We start from the raw sequence: 17,400 nt of genomic DNA, 5'->3' as shown, positions 1-17,400 counted from the left end.
GTTCCTACAATGTAAAACAGTAGATTTCAAAATATAGGTTTCTTGAAGGGAAAATCCCTATTAAAGACTCAGATTCTAGGACACCACTCTAAAAGCTATGGAAGATTGGTGCTGGGAAAACAAGTTTTCAAGTAACTGTGATAAACATTGATATTTGAGGACCATACGTAAAGAATTTATAGATCTATAAAGTATAGAACATCATTGTATTATTATTTGTATATGTTTAAATGTAGTATGTTTTTAAAAGGGGGAAGTTACAGAAACATTTGCAAAAAAGAAGACACTGAAGTAATCTTGAAAAATAAAAATCAATTCACTAGTTAAAGCTGATCATTAAAGCATCATATAAAAGCACAGAGGACTCTATGAAATTATATACTAAAATTAAAAAACAAAACAAAACATATATCATCCTTCATCCACAGATTCAGAGCCCAAATTAAATATCAAATTTGCAATTTTGTAATAAATGAATGGTGCTGGGAAATTTGGAAAGCCACATGGAAAAGAATGAAACTTGACCGTTATCTGTCACCATATACCAAATTAACTCAAAATAGATAAAAAACCTAAATATAAGACCTGAGACAATAAATTGCATAGAAGAAAGCATAGGTACTAAACTTATAAACCTTGAGTTCTGAGAGAATTTTATGAATTTGACCTCAAAGGAAAGGGAAGAAAAAGCAAAAAATAAATGAATGAGGCTATATCAAACTCAAAAGTTTCTACATAGCAAAAGAAACTGTCAACAAACAGGCAACCAACCGAATCGGAGAAGATATTTGCAAACAATGCCTTCCATAAGAAACAAGCATCCAAAACATATAAGGAACTCATACAACTCAACAACAAAAAGACAAACAACCCAATTAAAAAATGGGCAGAGGACCTGAGCAGACATTGCTCCCAAGAAGATATAAAAATGGCCAACAGATATATGAAAAAGTGCTCAACTTCACTAGCTATGTATTAGGAAAATGCAAATCAAAACCACACTGAGCTACCATCTCACACCTGTTAGAATGACTATTATCAACAAGAAAAGATATAAGTGTTGGAGAAGCTGTGGAGAAAAAGGAAGCCTCATACACTGCTGGTGGGAATTTAAATTACAGTCATTATAGAAAAAGGTCTGTAGGAAGTTCCTCAAAACATTAAGAGTAAGCTTTTTTATTGTTTGTTTGTTTTGTTTGTTTGTTTTGCTTTGTTTTGCTTTCCCCTGCATCTACTGAGAGGATGAAGACCATTCTCAGCAATCAGACAGTGGGCATTCCAGAAAATGCTGACATCACTCTGAAGGGACGCACAATTATCATGAAGGAACCCAGCAGCACCCAGCAGAGGGACTACAATCACATCAATGTAGACCTCAGTCTCCTTGGAAAGAAAAAGAAGAGGCTCCAAGTTGGCAAATAGTGGGGAAATGGAAAGGAACTGGCTACTGTTTGCATTATCTGTAGTCATGGACAGAATATGATTAAGGGTGTTGCACTAGCTTCCTTACAAGACGACATCTATGAGGGTGGCCGGTTAGCTCAGTTGGTTAGAGCAAGGTTGCCAGTTTGGTCCCTGCATAGGCCATTGTGAGCTGTGCCCGCCTTAAGAAAAAAAAAAAAAATAGAATCACAAGATGAGGTCTGTGCATGCTCACTTCCCCATCAATGTCATTATTCAGGAGAATGGTTCTCTTGTTGAAATCCGAAATTTCTTGGGTGAAAAATACATCTGCAGGATTCAGATGAGGTCGGGTGTTGCTTGTTCTGTATCTCAAGCCCAGAAAGATGAGTTAATTCTTGAAGGATATGATATTGAACTTGTATCAAATTCAGCTTCGTTGGTTCAACAAGCCACAACAGTTAAAAACAAGGATATCAGAAAATTTGGGGATGGTATCAATGTTTCTGAAAAAGGAACAGTTCAGCAGGGCGACGAATAAGATCTAAGTTGTCCAGCTATGGAAAAACCAAGATGTCAAGTGATCCCTCAGACTTATTTGTGTTATTATAAAAATGCAATAAAAGCCATGTATTGAAAATAATTAAGAATAGAATTACCATGCAACCCAGCAATCCCTCTCCTGGGTATCTACCCAAATGATCCGAAAACATTTATCCATAAAGATATATCCACCCCTGTGTTCACTGCAGCATTATTCACGGTGGCCAAGACATGGAAACAACCAATGTGTCCTTCAGTACATGACTGGATAAAGAAGATGTGATACATATATACAGTGGAATGTTACTCAGCCATAAGAAAAGGTGAAATACTGCCATTTGCAACAACATAGATGGATCTTGAGAGAATCATGCTAAGCAAAATAGGTCAGACAGAAAACGTCAAGAATCATATAACTTCACTGATATGTGGGATATAACACTGAAAACAACAAAGGAACAACACAAACAAACAAAGAAACAAAAACTCATACACACAAAATAGTTTAGTGGTTACTTGAAGGTAAGGGGGGAGCAGGGTTGATAGAAGAGTGTAAAGTGGGGTCAAATATACAACAATGGAAGGAAAACTGACTCTGGGTGGTGAACACATAATGCAATATATAGATGTTGTATTATAGATATGAAAGCTTGAAACAGATATGATTTTACTAACTAAAGTCACCCCAATAAATTTAATAACATTTTTTTTAAATAGCTGTTAAATAAATGATTGCTAAGTGAAGTTTTCCTAAGTCAAAATTTAAGAAAACATCTTCAAGAGATATCAAAGTGAACAAAATAAATAAGAACCAGATGCAAGTCATTTTATAAACTATACATTTTGGAAGTGACATCAGATTTAAGAAAAGGTGAAAAGAAAGAACATAGTTTCTTTCCACCCTTCATCTTTTGTTTTCAACAACAGAATATAAATCTGTCAAGTATTTAGTACTTAAAAAAAAAAAAAAAGTTTGCTGAATTTAATTTGCTGAGATTTTATTAAGTGATTGCATTTATATTCATAAGAATTATTGGTACTGGTTATTTTTCTTTGTTATGTCTATTCTGATTTTGGTATCAGAGTAATGCTAACCTTATAAAATAATTTGAGAGTGATCATTTTTTTCTGGAAGAATTTGTGTTCTGTTGATATTATTTCTTACTTAAATATTTGAAGAAATATAACGATGACATCAGATGCTGGAATTTTCTTTGTAAGAATGTTTTAAATATGAATTCAATTGCCTTATATGTATAGGGTTATTCAAGTTACTTATTTATTCTTGAGAGTGCTTTGGTATTTTATGTCCTAAAAGAAATCTGACCATTTTATTTAAACTGTCATACTTTTTGTTAAGTATTTACCCATAATATATTCTTATTATCTGTTAAATATCTGTAGTAATGTTTCTTCTTCAATTCTTGATATTGATAACTTATGCTTTCTCTCTTTATTCTTGTTCAATTTGGCTAGAATCTATCAATTTTGTTTAAGATTTCTTACAATTTGCTTTTGGTTTTATTGATGTTATCTATTTTCTTTTTGTCTTTAGGTTATTTGACTCTGCTTTTGTTTTTATTAACTACTTCTCTCTGCTTACTTTGGGTTTAATTAGCTCTCTCCTCTTTCTATTTTTTTTTTCTCCCTGCTTTCTTGCTGTGCCTTGCATATTTGCCAATTTGAGGGTTGTTTGTTTGTTTTAATAATTGTTTTTATTATTTTTAGGTGTACCAAACAACATGAAAGTTAGCCATTACATCCCTCAAAAAATGATAATCCCCCCATCTACTATCCCCCTGACACTGTACATAGCTGTTACAATGCCATTGACTATATTCCCTATGCTGTACTTTACATCGTGAATATGCGTATATATGTATTTAATTGTAGTTGGCATTCATCTTTCTACTTTCTTAAAAGTGTATATGATTGAGTTGATAGTTTTATTTTTTCTAATATACACATTCAATGTTATAATTTTTTATGCAAAGTACTTAGCTTTAGCCCACAAAGTTTTATTTTCATTTTCATTCAGTTTATATTTTCTAATTTTCCTTACAATGTCTTCTTTGATTCATGAATTATTTAGAAATGTGTTTTTAGAACTTTCTTTTTTTTCCTCCCTATTTTTAAGAGGGAAGTTTTTCTTGTCATTCTAAGAATCATTGTATGAATTTTGTATTATCTATGGTAACTTTTACTATAGTTAAAAATACTGCAGTTGCGGTTTATTGCAGCTGTGGGTTTATTGTTATTTATATTGCTTTGTTTCATAATGTTATTTTAATATGAAAGTGCATGCCTTCTTCCAATGATAGAATCTTAATTATGTCTTCAAAGATTATTTTTCAATACATTTTATTCTGTTTTGTGATGGAATTGAAGTAATATAATCTGTTTATCATATCCAGTAACTATTCAGATAGAAAATAATACATGACTTCTATTTGTATATCAGTGTCATGTTCTAAGTAAATTCCTCTGAAATATTTTTCAAATCACTACTTTTGGCTTTTACATTATAGAGATAGAATTAGCATATCTATTGTATATTTTGTTCAATGATAATATTTTAATTCAAATTTATTTGTTTGTTTCCCATAGGCAACCTTTCTTATATCACTTCTGGCTGTTTTTCCTTATTTGTACAATTTTTATGAAACTCATTTGTTGAAAATTGTTCAAAAGAGTAATAAAACTCTTTTCAGAGAGCTCTGTAACATTGACTTAAACTGTTCCAAGTTTTCATTTTGCTTGTCTTTCGTAGAACTAGAATTTTTTCCTGTTTTGGAGTATCTGTTTGTTGGCTCAATTTTCATTTTTTTGTATTTTATTTTAATATTTTAAAGTCTTTCTTGTTCTTTCTATCCTCATTTTTTCTTATTTATATTTTTCTGCAACCTATTGCCAAAGGCCCCTAATTTACAACACTACTTTGTAATGTTGCTTTGATTTCCTGTCTTCTTTTGATATTACAGATATAGTTATCTATTTAATAGACAGCTTGGTTTATATTCTTGAGGCAAGGCTGTTTCTACCTCTCCAAACACAGAGCTTCCTTAAGCATTGGGCTGGAAGTTTTATTTATCATCAACTCTTGAGCAGGGGATGGTGGTGCAGGGAGGGAAAGCCTTGCCGTAACCAAAGCTTGCAAGTATTGAGCTTCATTCTGCACTCACCTGTAGAGCGCCTTCAGTCTCTGTCATCTCTATCAAGTCAGTATCTTAGGGAGCTTGCCTGTTCCTCACAGGGAGCACAGTATACTTACTAATTCACCTCTGCTTTACTTTTCTTGTTGTTTCTAGTTTATTTAGTTTTTCACTCTGGTTTATAGCTCAACTATGTCTTTTTGGTTTTAAGTATTTTTAAATTTATCTAATATTGGTATACATTTGCAGCAGAAGTTGTGCATGATAACATAAATTTCTTGAGTTATGCTGATTGTAAGTCCCACTACATAACATTTTTAAATTTCTATATCAGATACCTATAGACTGTCATTCCTTGAGCTAGTTCAGATATAGCCATCCAAAATCAAATTAACCTTGCCACTGACATCTAATGCTTCTTTGAAACCCAGGCTATAAGAACTTATTTTTCTTCTTTTTTAAATCACAATTGAAGCTCAGATGGACTATTTGTTTTTTGTTTTTGTTTCTGTTTTTGTTTTAAACTCAGACGGCTCTTGTTTCACAGAGGAAAGAGTAAAGGGAATTCTGAGCTTCCCTAGGTGGGTCCATATCAAATCAACCTATATCCAGTACCTTTCAAGGACTAAAGAAAATAACATTTAGTAATAAATGTCTTCATAATTCTTGAGTAAAGGGCAAGCAGATTTCTATTTTGCTGGAGAAACCTCTCTTTTGAGAGGGAGAGATATAAGGCATTTGACTATTACAAAACAAGTTAAATCCTAGAATTTTTATAACCAGACAATAAAGAAAATTTGTGTTTTCTAGTTATGTGCAAAATTGGAAATGAGACAAAGAATTCTAAATAATGTGATTTGGTTTTAAAAATTTCATTGAGAAATTGGAATGAATGTTTATCTCTGCATTGTTTAAACTAACTTTTTTGTCTTCAATAAAGTTGTAGTTAGTACTTTAAATCCATGTGGATTTAGTTTCTTGTTCCATATTTGAAAAGGTACCTTCTTAGTATGCTTCCTGCAAACATATCTTATATTGTAATATTTCTGCGGAAATTCTATACTTCTACATATGAAGAAAAAAACATATTTTGAGTAGAATATACAATTTCAGAGGTATGCTTTAAAAAGTAAACATAATTTTGAATGCTCAAAAGTATTTAAATGAAAATAATTGTCTTTAAAACCGACTCCCAGTTTTTCTATAAAGCATTTTAGTACAATTATTCGGGTTTTATTTCTCACATAAAAAAGATGGCTCATGCATTGCAAATGAAATAAATGAATTACTGAAAATAACCTAGTTGCCATGTCTACGTAGTGCATGGGGACTGGCAATCATTGGTGAAATGTGGGTGGTATGCAATGGCAATCTAGAATATTCTAGCCAAGACTTTATTTTTCTTAATATCTTCTCATTTATTTGGGTAAAAACGGAAACAAGAGGGCAGACATTTGTTATAGTGATTATTAGAATTTAACTATTTAATATTATTTATATCTTTGTAGTACTGATCAGTATGTTCTTGAGAAATTGAAAGCACAGAAACTACCTGTTCACCTCTATTGGTATTGATGTTCATCATCATTCTAAGGAAATTTCAGTGGGAAAAGAAACACTTTTATTTGTTTGGAGATTTGGATAACACTTACTTTGACAATGCTTTATATACATTTTCTATTCCCCAAAGAGCAGAACACTGCAGTAAACACTGGGTGGTACTGACTAGACATGATTAGTTGGATAAATGGATTATGAGAATTTACACTGTCACTTTTCCTCCATTTACTTAAAATTGCCCTATTATTCTCATCAGCATAGAAAATGTCTAATAACTTTTGAGACTCATGATTTTACTAATCTCTCTCAGATAAAACTAATCATTCCTTCCTTTCTGTCTTCAGTTAGCCGTAAATGTCTCTATTGGAGAAAAATCATTTCCTCCAGTGTTATGTCCACAGCATGGTTATGGCAGAGTAGATTGTGACTAATAAGGAGATAAGTCATAAACCATACCCTTTCTGTTTGACTTCATATTTATAACCAATAGGCAGAGATATTTTGAGTGAGGATTAACTATATTTTGAATTGTTGAAATAACTTTAAAAGAATCTGTTGATGGTTAAAATGAAATCAAGTATTGTTTTGACTGGTTTGGCACTTAAAAATATATGTGCACATAATCACACCTTAGATGGTAATGAAATTAAATGTAAGATAAGTGAAAGTCTCATATAGAAAAAAAGTCTTAAAAGTAATGGAGTAAACTCTATACTCAAATACAACTTGCAAGATAAGAATACATTTCAATATTTATGAAAAATTTTAAGTATAGCCTTGATTCTTTAGTTTAAAAAATACATATTTAATTACTAATTTCTTATAATTGCTTTATAAATATCTTGACGTGGCTGAACATTATTTTTAAATTGAGCTAAACAAATTATATATAGTCAGGTATGACATACAAATTGGCCAAAGAAAATATTTTATATAGTCATGTAAATACAGAATACTTTCCTTTTGAAAATTGGAAGATCCACATTTTAAGACATTGTATCAGCAACTTCGAGTGAGTCTTAACTATTCAGTAATTATACATTATTGGAGAAGTCATAGAAACCTCTGAGTTTCTCTTACTCATCCTATCAATTTCCAATGCTACTTTTAGGATTTAACACATAAAGGTACTATTTTAATTGTTATAACAGATATTAGTAGTAGTAGTAGTAGTAGTATTTTTTATTATTTTATGCTCAGATCATTGACAATCACGAATAACAATTTAGATAAATTTAGTTTCTGCTTATATTTGTTGCTTTTTGTAAAGATGACAGGGAGTTTTGGAAATTTCTCTAAATTCTGTCAATTATATATTTCTAATTATTGTAATAACTGATCTTTTAACATTTTCTCCATTTTCTTCTTTAGTAATAAAAATACTGCCCATCAACTATGTGGAACTTAGATATACAAATTCTAAAATATTTTTCTCCTGTAATTTATTTTATTCTTCAGGTTATTCATCAAACTCACATGTTCATGCTCTCTACTAGACAACAATAATCCAATGTAGAAAACTTAAATATATGAAAGATGGGATGAAAATTAGTATCTGAATTTATATTCTGTGTAATTTCAAGAAAAACTTGCAGACAGATCCTTTTTTACTGGAAAGCTTTAGATGTACATTTGAGAGTTTTATCTTAAAATGTGATAACCACTTTGCCAATAAGTATTTGCGTATACATGGATATCACTTTATTCTAATATTTATTGAAGGTTAAAAAAACATTTCAAACACACTTCATTAGAAAGATAGGTCTAGAATCTACATACATATTGTTAATGTGACGATTTATGTTTTCCATGTCCTCTCTTTGCATAAAATCTAAAAGCATTATTTCCCAAGAGTAGAAGAGCCTCTATTTGGGATAGAACCTCTATCTATTGTTCAATATTATTTCCATGTGTCCCCTCACTTTTAGACTATTTCAAATTTTAGTTGGGTCAATGTTATTTCAACATCACAGTGGCAATCCCATTGCTCCTACACATTTATTCACCACAGTTTTATATAACTGACTATTTAATCTGCTTTTTCCAATAGTTACAAAACCTTAAAAAGAATTAAAAATAAGGAACTGATTAGCACATACAATTGGAATTAAGGGCAGGCTTTCTGTGGACTTAATCCAGCCAGCGTGATCCCATAGCTCTGTAACTTTCTGGCCCTCTCCTTTCTCTGCCTCACCTCCTAGCTATTCTGATAGTAAAATAGTTATAGTTTTTCCAAACTTTGCATTTGCATAAAGCAACATTTAGAAAATTCAGAATGATTTCTTCCTCCTGACTTCCTTTAATCAAAGGTAATTTTTATTGATTAATCTACAGTAAGCCTCCCATTGCCAGTCATTCACCTCAGTTGTATCATACACCCATTTATGAATTCATTTAGTAGGATTAAGTCTGGATTTCTGGCAGATCATCACCATGATTACTTAGGTCTAATCATAACCCACCTCTTGAGATTGGACCAATTCCCCAAAGCATAAGACAGTTAAATAAAGGAAGGGGATATAGATTATTAGGATGAAAAACATAAACTATCTACAAAATACTTTTACATATATTATCTCACTCTAGATGACTGCTGTGAATGCTGACCCATCTGTTGTTGCCTTGAGCATACATGTGTCAACTCTTCAATGCTATACTAATTATCAGAGTTACAACGTATGTAATAGTCTCTTAAATATTTTCTGGGTCCCAAGAAGTATTAATGCATTTCAACAAATGCCAGGCATACATAGAAAATTTATTTCTGTCTTTACTAAAAAATACCTAAAGAGAAAAGTAATCTTTCTGATTTTTTTCCATCTTTCAGTTCATGAAAAATACAGTAATTCATATAAAATTCTCTACTTGTAGAAAAGTCCACTGTTCCAATATCTTAAGACTAAGACTCTATATACCAAATGACAAGACTGAAGTAAATCTTATTTAACCATTGGAGTCATGTGAAATTTTGGACAGATTTCTACACCACTCACTAGTTGCTAGATATGTGTAAATTATCAAAATAGACCAAGTGGCAAGATCACCTGTTTAGTTTTTCCAGATTAATAGATATTGATTGACATTCTTTCTCAGAAATCTCATTTATTTATAATATAGTTATTTGGATTCATACCTTTAATTTTGCTTATTTGTATACTCAAAATAAATATTTTGAATCACTTCCAGAACGTAATATCTTCTTCATGTTACAGTTTTTGCTTTTTTTTTCTTAAAATAGTAAATGTTATTAAAGAGAGCAGACTTCACTTATGCAATGTGGCACAAAAGTAGTCCAATTTTGGGTTTAGAAAAACAACATAGTTCTATACATTAATGCCTCATGATTAAAAAATAAACAAATAACAACAAGAATCAACAAACCAGTTGGCAACCATTAGCCTCTTGCATTTGTTTAAAATGATTTAACTATCTATAGGAAGTTGAAATCACAATATTATTCCAGCAGAAAATTCACATTATTTATATTTACAAGACAGGAGTCCGGGGAATGGGAAAACGTCATAATAACTCAGTGAGGAACATTATTTTTTAAAGAATGGGTATAATAGCTTTCTTCTGTTGCTCACATAATGAACAACACAAAGTTGCCCAATCAAGTCTTATGTATTGGATTAAAAGAAGACAACATTTAAACCCTTAGTAATTCAATGGGCAGAAGTATGCTTAATATGCACAATTATCCTCACATGGTAAGGCTGCTCTACCCTTGTGTTGAGACATATGTTGGACATGAAAATCAGTAGTCTGGAAGCTGACCAGTACCGTCCTATTCCCGGCTCTTGAAGGGAAGGACTGAAACTTCCCAGTAGACTAACCCTTCTGTTTCTCTCAGACTATACCACGCAATGGCTGTAATTTGACTAACTTGAAAAAGTGGCTGTGACTCCAACTGTTCATTCTGGCATTTATAAAACATTTTACAGTGGTGGCTGCTTCTGTTAGCAGCCTGCCTTGTAGCCTTGTCTGTCAGCTCCCATGGAAAATAAATGATTTGTTTCCACATAATGTGTGACTGTCATCACCCTTCCCAAACATTTTTGTTATAATCTCTGTGGTTCAACGCTGAGTGTGTTTTTAGTTTTTTAAAGATGTGGGTGTTTCCTTGCCAGTGATTTCCAGTTCCAGTATTTCTTTCTTATTTCACTGGAAATGGTCATTTTCAGTATTTTTAAGCATTTTGGCTGGGGATGGATAACCTAAGAATAAAATAATATGAAGCTACAAGCAGGCAACTCCATGAATTCAAGAAACATGCCAGCATTATTGTTCAGTAGACATGTTAATGAAAATCCACACCATAATTTACAATGGAAAAATCTATATACATCCATATTCAAATTTATATTTTCAGAAGTATACAGACCTAAATGGACCAACCCTAATCTTTGGGTTCATAAGGTAAATGTGTCATCCCTAATACCATTCAATCATTTCTATAACTAAAAGGAGTTTTCTTGTTTTTTTTGAATTTTGGTATTTAGTACTTCTGGTTTTGGGGAACATTTTTATTTTGCTTTTCAGATATATAAAAAAACAAACAAACAAACAAAAAAAACCCTCACAGTTCTCTATTACCAGTATATTTAGGTTTATCTTAGATTACTCATTAAACTTTCTGTGCTTCTTTTTTATAGAATAAGTGTAATTTTGTTTTCTTAATACCGTCTTCTGTTTTTATTCAGTGATTAGACTTTTTTTTCTTCTATAGTTTCATTACATACCCGAGGTTTAAAAGTTTGGTGACATTGATAAACCTGCCATCCCTAATAAGTCTCTGAGCTCATGCATCTTGTGTGCTGGGCCTCTGTGCTCCTGACTTACTTTGTTTCACACAGACCTGTAGCCAACGGGTGTCAGGCACCTGTGCCCCAACAGGTGCTGCTGAATATGTCTTTGACATTCAATATATAAAATGCTGTTAAATTATGGAAAAATATGGAGATGGTGAGGTTTGAAAAACCTTGTCATTAATTTTATAGTTTCACCAGAGAGAGCACCAATAAACGTGATAAATAACAGCTCCCACTTAATGATGGTTAGTTACTGAGCATGACACATCTTAAATAAACACAACAATGGTGGAGAGGGCTGAACATATGAGTCTAGTTGAGCTTCAACCTATTTAGGATATTGTGGCATTTTGGAATAAGGAGTAATATTTATCATTTTCCTAATGTCTACTTTAAGAAAAAAGTGAGATCCATCCAACAAAAAATTGAACAGGTAAGATTATGATATTTTTGAAACAATGAACAGATTAAATGGTTAAAAGAAAGAAAAATATCTTTTAGATTCATTACCTAATTATTATCTCATGTATTTTGGAACACACAAAACTTTCTAGAACTGATTACATTGATAGACCCAGGCCAGCAAAAGAGATTGAAACCGCAAAAACAGGTGGTGCTAATACCCGTATCATGTAGTAAATTGAACTTAAGTGTAGACCCTGATTAGCAGGTAGAAATGCCTTCAGTAAGGTTGCTAATAGTCTACTTCCCAAATATTCATTTTTGATAATATCTTCAGATGATGGGTTAATTCTGAGGAGGCTGATTTCATGTGACCCACTAGAATCTGATTAGTTTTTCTCCTTTTATTTTAAATTAGATAAACTAAGAAAGTAAACATGGTAAGAGGTAACAGTGGCTTCTGCATATGTTCCAGAGAATGGTTTAACATGAACCAAAAAAGAAACCATACATTTTATTGTTAAACAATAATCATTTTCCTGGTTACAAGGTCAGTTATAAAAATAAAGGACCAACATAAAATACATGCAATGATTACACTATCACTGCCCCAACACACACACTCACAGAGAGAGACAGACATGTACACAAATCTTACATGTTTATTTTGATTAAATTATAAATTATGACCTGCCCTGGAAAGTCTTAGAAGGTAAGTCTTTTCTTGCTTTCAAAGTTTTTCATAATCTTTGTATGTAGTTATTTATTTATTTATTTATTTATTTATTTATTTATTTATTTAATTTAATACTCTTTGACCTAAAAACTGTACTATTGTCAAGCCAATTTTCTAATAGTTGCACAAGCACAGTCTTCTCATTCTAGCTTATGTTTTTCCTTTTGTTTCAATGGCTCTGAAATTATGAAATTTCTTCCAAAATCCAAATGACCTATCAAAACCCTACATGTTGTTTCAAGATCTGGTTTATAACTACTTTTTGATGGATTGCCCCTCTACCAAGGACAACATTTTCTAGCCATGATGTATCTCACATTATTTTTTCAACTTCCCTACTAATTATAGCACATTTGTTTATGTATAGCCTCATTATTTCTCATGTCATTTCCAAATAGATACTAAGTTTGTAGGGAAATAAGATAAGCCACGTATGTCTTTTGTGTCTTCTCAGATAAAAATCCTTGAATAATTTACTGATTGTCTGATACATATCTATGTACATACAGTATTACATATTTCAACCAGTTTTTAGCAGTATGTTAATAACTTGCATTGAGCCATAAAATCTTAAGAAATTTCACATTTCACACTCAATCACAAAGCACACATGAGGAAATCTTGCAAAAGTGTAGACACATATGCAATTGTCACAACAGAATCTAATACACGGTAGCTAACTTCTCATTATTAAACTTAATGATAATCAGCTTCTTTTTCACCTTCAAAAGGAGAAAGAAGAAGGGGAAATGGGACTTCCTTCTCCTACTTTCTTAACTAACTACTAGATATTTGACCAGAAGATGAAAAAAAAAAAAGGAGGGCTCGCCTCTAATTTTGTGCTTAGTGTTAGATAAAAACATCTGAATTATCGATTCCATGTAAAACATCAAATTTCCAACTGAAAGCTTCTGGCTAACTCTCTCACAACTTAATCCTTTTTCTTCATTACCACTCATAGTTTTCATCTCACATCTTAACACACTGCCTCTCTCAAAACTGTTATACACAAGTGCTGCCAAAAAACTGTTAAGCCTTTTATTCAGCTATTCTCTTCCTTATGCTTTAAAAATCTTAACCTCTACTGCTTTTCTTCTGTTTATATCTTTTGTTTCTCTTTTTTTTTTTCCTGTCTGTTGGTTACTCGCCGTCCTCTCACACTCATTCTGTCTTTATTTTACCACTATTTTTTAGAAAACTATTTAGTGCAAATACTGATGTGAAACTTTAAGATGTTCCAATGTCAATTTATATGGATTCTGCCCTTCAGATATTTACTGTCTGGTAAGACAGATGGCATACACATAAATTAAATATAATACACATTATAAGTGATAAATGTCATGAGAAAATTACTGATAAAGAATTTCCCACATATAAACCATCTTTTTCTAACCTTTTGAATCATAACTCCTGAATCTCTATTTACTAAACTACTTGATTTATTAGGCTTTTATGTATTTTTCACAGAGAATGTTATCCAATAGTGTTAACTGAAAATTGCTCAACATTTACTAGGGTATGGAAAGCTATAGAACATTTAGGAGTAAGAACTTGAAATATCCACATTTGATCTATGTGAGATAATGCTGGCATCTGTATTGAGGGATATTTGAACAGGAAATAAAAAAAATAAAAATAAAAAGAACACCAGTTCAAAGACTACTGCAATAGCATAGCAGAAGAAAACAAATAAATGACTAAAGGCATATGTTTCCTATATGATAACCATGACTAAAAACTTGATTTAAAAGAATGTATTGGAGTTGATTTAAGTAATATAATGTAGTAGAGTTATTATGCTCCTTCTTCTTTACACAGTCCTTTCCATGCAATGGCAAAATTCCTCAGGAGGAATTAGAGTAGGTGTGATAATGGTTGAGAAGTTAGCAAAGACTTCACAGCCTAACAGGAGTAGTGCTGATCAGCAGAACGACGGGAGCATAAGTAAATGTCTGTCTGGTGACCTTCTTTGTAGAATAACCTCTCTCTCACTTGACCCTCATGATCCCTGTGGAGCTACCATCTCTGAGTGATGAGACCTTACCCATGTGGCCACATTGGATGTGTGTAGGGATAGGAAGCTCAACCCAGTGTGGTCAAGAAATCCTTGATGAGTAGAATCTGGATATAGAGTTATCTTTCCCCTCTGGGTGTCTATACTAAAAGATGAACTTGATTTTGGCCATATGACTATTTGCAATGAAGACAGTAGATTCATAGAAAAACAGAGACATTATGGATGATGATAATCCATGTCATACCAAACAGGATGTGACAAAAGGAAGGAAGGCAGAAGGAACAAAGGTAGCGTGTTGGTTTGGGTGGCATGGATAGCCCAGCAGAGATGGCACCAGAGGAATCCATTTATGGATGCCTCTATGTTCTTCAAGATACATCTGTATATCTATGATAAAATTTCCTGACTTTCTTAAGCAAAATAAAGTTGAATTTCTCCTGGTTGCCAAGCATGAGACCAGAGCTTCCCCAATGATAAAGGAAATCTGAACATAAAAGTTCTCAAACAGAGTAATGAGTTCTTTGGGTATTTTCAATCTATCTCCTAATAAAGACATGGTTGTTTTCCCTAAATTAATTTGTTTCTTAATTACATTCCTACTCCATGTGGTCTATAAAATTATTTTAAACAGGTATAGTCCTGTGAAATAAATTCATTTAAAATGAATAATGGCTATCTGGATAACATATAGAAGTAATACAACTGTCACATTCAAAAATTATAAATAGAACCTATTTTCAATATAAACTGAAGGTTGTAGAGAAATTAACCTGTGATTAACCTAGAAAGTAATGCAAAGTATGACACAACTTGTCCTTTTTTTCCTATATTATAACCATGACTAATGAAAATAAAAGATCAACTAGAGGTGACAATAAAGTTATGTATAAATAAACTGAACTGAATTGATAATGAAGGTTTTAGTCATGAAAGGAGTTGCACAGTTTTCCTGAGTTAGCCCATAGTCCATATTTATATATATTTTCAATCTCCACTAATATTTTAAATTCTAAACAAGTCTGGAATTATGCAAAATCTCCAATGCTTACAGATAATTTCAACTATGTTCACTAGTCCTCACTTGAGTGGGCACATAATGTGTATATCAAAGAACTATTAGTTTTCTGTTTAGTTGGCCTCCTGAGAACTTGCTTGCATAAGAGCCGAAAGTCACATGTAATTTACTGCTTTGTTACAGTAATGCGTATTTATAGCCTTAGATTTAATTAGGACCCTGTGGTAGGGTCCCAAAGACATGTCCACATACTAATGTTCCCAAAGATATATCCACATACTAATCCCTTGATCCTGTAAGTGTTACCCTATTTGGGAAATGGGTGGTTTCTAATTTAACTGCATTAAGAATATCTAGATGAGGAGATCATTCCGGATGATCCTGGTGGGCCCTAAGTGCTTACAAGGATACTAACAAGGATCCTAACAAAAGAAAGGCAGAGGGAGATTAGACAGACACACAGGGAGCATGGTAATGTGAGGACAGAGGCAGAGATTGGAGCGATGTGGCCACAAGCACAGGGATGCTATCCCCAGAACATGAGGGAAAGCATGGAATGGAATTCTTGAGAGCCTTTAGAAGGAGTGCTATCCCACTGATACCTTCATTTTGGACTTCTGGCCTCCAAAACTGAGAGAATGCATGTCTGTTGTTTCACGCTGTTAAGTCTGTAGTAATTTATTACAGTGTCTACAGGAAACTAATACAGCCTCTTATCCTACTTTTGCTACATAAACATTCATTTTGTCAATATCCTGAGATGAAACTCAAGCCCTGGAATGCAGTGGAGTGTTTGCATAACATAGAAATTGGTAAATATTGGAACATTAGTGAGAAGGAATGAAATGAACAACTCATGATCTTTCTTTAAGTAGAGCAGTAATCAAATACAGTTCTTGTATATACATATACATAAGCATGTACATGTGAATGCGTATGTATAGTATTTAAGCATGATACGCTTGTTTAGAGGGATCAAAAGAGGGCTCTTAATCTTTGAGGTAAATCAAATTAAGAAATATCATCCTGATAAAGTCTAATTTCTCTGTACCTATATCACTCTATACCAAATAGACGGGGAATTAAGAAAATGAGCTGGTAAATTGATAGAGAATATTTTCCTCTCCGTTTCTCGATGTATTTAGACTTAACAGGCATTGCAGTGGAGTAAATAAAACAGTCTACTTATGGCACCTAACCACTCACAACTTAAGAATAATTATATGCTGCAGGCTGCTTGCAAGAAAGGATTTTCCTGAAATGGACATTGCCAAGGGAAGGTTGGTGTCGATATAGTTAAATAATAGGCAGGTTATATTCCATATTTTCACATACACACTATGTGTCTCTGATATGTTACAAAAGAACATTTCAAAACACTCAAGTATAGCACTGTTCTATCTGTGCAAATGCCATATGTATCTCAATCTTTCTATCTCAATCGTATGTATCTCAGTCTTTTTTGAGAGCATCTGTAGTTAAAAGAAACACAGAAAGTGAGGTCTGTCATTGTAAAACAAGGTTAAAGGACTGATTCTACTAGTCATCGACCATAGAAACAAGTTGTTCCCATGTCCTTCCCTTAATTTATACAACATTTCAAGCATATAACTTAAATCTTTTAAAACCTCCATTTCATGGCTGAGGATAGTTAAGAGAAAAGAGTCAGGGCATGTGAACACATGACAAGAAAAAATATATATAAAAGTAGCAATGTCATATATTTTATTTCAAAGTTAAAGGGTAAACCACCTGTACAG

The 17,400-nt window shown here is 32.5% G+C and overlaps 1 pseudogene; it reads left to right on the top strand.

The window, feature by feature from the left end:
* The first annotated feature begins 1,233 nt into the window (after window positions 1-1,233).
* LOC109434734 (large ribosomal subunit protein uL6) lies at window positions 1,234-1,942 on the top strand (annotated as a pseudogene).
* Window positions 1,943-17,400: the final 15,458 nt, after the last annotated feature.

This window comes from Rhinolophus sinicus, linkage group LG04 (assembly GCF_036562045.2).
Source record: "Rhinolophus sinicus isolate RSC01 linkage group LG04, ASM3656204v1, whole genome shotgun sequence".
Classification (NCBI taxonomy): domain Eukaryota; kingdom Metazoa; phylum Chordata; class Mammalia; order Chiroptera; family Rhinolophidae; genus Rhinolophus; species Rhinolophus sinicus.
This window is presented reverse-complemented; position numbering and strand designations above follow the sequence as displayed.